Source organism: Sciurus carolinensis, chromosome 15 (genome assembly GCF_902686445.1).
Source record: "Sciurus carolinensis chromosome 15, mSciCar1.2, whole genome shotgun sequence".
NCBI classification, from domain to species: domain Eukaryota; kingdom Metazoa; phylum Chordata; class Mammalia; order Rodentia; family Sciuridae; genus Sciurus; species Sciurus carolinensis.
The window spans coordinates 48,652,285-48,654,823 of NC_062227.1; positions in this window are offsets into that span (position 1 = coordinate 48,652,285).

Here is a 2,539-nt window from a genome sequence, read left to right on the forward strand (position 1 = left end):
CTGGTACACACTAATTTTTGAGAACCCCTGATATGTGAGAATTCAGTAGAAGTGTTCTGTATTCTGATTTTTTATGTCATTCAGAACTGTTTACATTTACCAGGGGAGAACTATCTAGCTCTGCAAGAAAATGACTGCAAAGTAAATTAGTAAGACTTCGTCCAGTGTAACTTCTCTGGTCCCTTTTAACTTTCTTCTTAATTGATATCACTCTCAGGATTTTAATCCAATCATACTTTCAGAGATTATTTTCTGCTTTTAAAAGATAAGCTGTTTGACAACAGAGGCTGTTTCTGAATCATTGCGTTCTTCATGTTATAAAAGTCACAGGTCACTTATACATATCAAATAAATAATTAAATGAATTAATGAATGATTGTGTGAGTAATTCTGCACATACGTGACAAATTCCTTCTGAACTCATCGCTTTCTTGGGAAGTGAAGAAAACATCTCCCATCGACTGGAGTTGGTGGTCTATTCATGACAATATTTGAAGCTAGATAAATTTTGAATAAATGCATGAAAATTGTCACTGTTAGCCTAAGAGTTTTCTTCTCCTGATGATAAATCAGAAAGCATATATATTGGGCTTCTACTCCTGTCCCCCTGTCCTGATTGTGTGTCACTAGCATGAGAGGAAGCATGACATAAGAAATCTCAGAGAGGGAAAATGACACCCAATACAGCCACATTTCTACAGGACTGTTTGTCAAGAATGAAGCTCTGTATAACTTCCTCTCAGTAATGTGAAATTTAAGTGCATTATTTAATATAACTTTCATTATAGAGTTGAAGCTCCATTTTAAAAATCAAATGCATGCTTCCAATAAAACAATATCTATTGGGGCTTAAAACACAATATATTCAATTTTATTATGATACTTTTTCTTGAAAGGCAAGATAAAAAGAAATATTACTAAGAAAAATTTGATTTCCCAATCAAATTATTATATTATTATCCTAATCTGTCCATACCGTGGTTCTTTCTTTCCACTGTCGGAAGGAAACTAATTGACTTGTCAGGTTCTATAAGGAAGGGAAAAGATCACCTTATGCCCTCCAATCAAATCGTAGTTGGATCCTGCTGTCAACAGTCTCTTCTCTTTTTCAAACACAAAAGAAGATAGGAGTTGGGGCATTTTATGACAGACGTAACATTTAATGAAATTATGGTAATAAACACTAAGTTTACTGCTCCTCAATTGAATTTTTCTTTTCCCAAATTTTTCAGACATGTTGATTATGAACTTGTTAACATCATCTTATCATCTTAAATCAAAAAAAAAAAAAAGAGTGGAAGGGCGAATGGAATAATATCATTAAAAAATAGCCAGACAAAATTGCTATTTAATAAACAGTCACTGACGTCATATAAACTCAATTAATTTTTAACTAAACTATATTTTATCAAGAGTTTGTACTATCATATTTTTGACTGATATCTATTAAGAGTTATGGTTGTTGTTATGTTTCTAAATTGTTGATTTTCAAAAATTCTGTAAAAGCTTCCCAGAGGGTTTTTTTCTGCAAAGAAGTCTCCAAGAGCTTGTTGACTGGCTAAGCTGTATCCCTGCTAAGCTCTTTTCCCATCTTTCCATTTGTCATAATTAGCAAGTGGGTGACATCTTCTCTTGGTCACTATGCACCTGAGCAGCTAGGTGGATTCTGTAGCAACCACATGGGAGCTTCCTGAAAATACAAAGCAAGCAGTAGAGGGCCAGAAGCTCCCTTCTTCCTGGCCAGAATTGGGTCACATCATCATCATCATCACTGGGAACACATCTGGAGTTTTCAGCCTCCATCTGAGGACACTGACTTCGAGGAGAAGATGGAAAGGAACAATGTCTGTAACTCTAACCATAGTTGAAATATGTGTATAGTTCTTTAAAACACATAAGAGCCTAATGAAAAATGAATCAGTTACTGACAGGATTTAAAGTTCTATGACTAAGATAATTTTGTTTTAAATAAAATATACTTCCTACCAAGCCTGTATTCCTAGCTATTGGTGAGGCTGAAGAAGGAGGATTCCCTGAGCTCAGAAGTTTGGGACCATCTATAAAGAACTCAAAAAACTCTACAGCAAGAATGCAAATAATCCAATTGACAAATGGGCTAAGGAAATGAATAGACACTTCACAGAAGAAGATCTACAAGCAATCAACAAACATATGGAAAAATGTTCAACATCTCTAGTAATAAGAGAAATGCAAATCAAAACCACCCTAAGATTCCATCTCACCCCAATTAGAATGGCGATTATCAAGAATACAAGCAACAACAGGTGTTGGCGAGGATGTGGGGAAAAAGGTACACTCATACATTGCTGGTGGGGTTGCAAATTAGTGCAGCCACTCTGGAAAGCAGTGTGGAGACTCCTTAGAAAACTTGGAATGGAACCACCATTTGACCCAGCTGTCCCACTCCTTGGCCTATACCCAAAGGACTTAAAATCAGCATATTACAGAGATACAGCCACATCAATGTTCATAGCTGCTCAATTCACAATAGCCAGATTGTGGAACCAACCTAGATGTC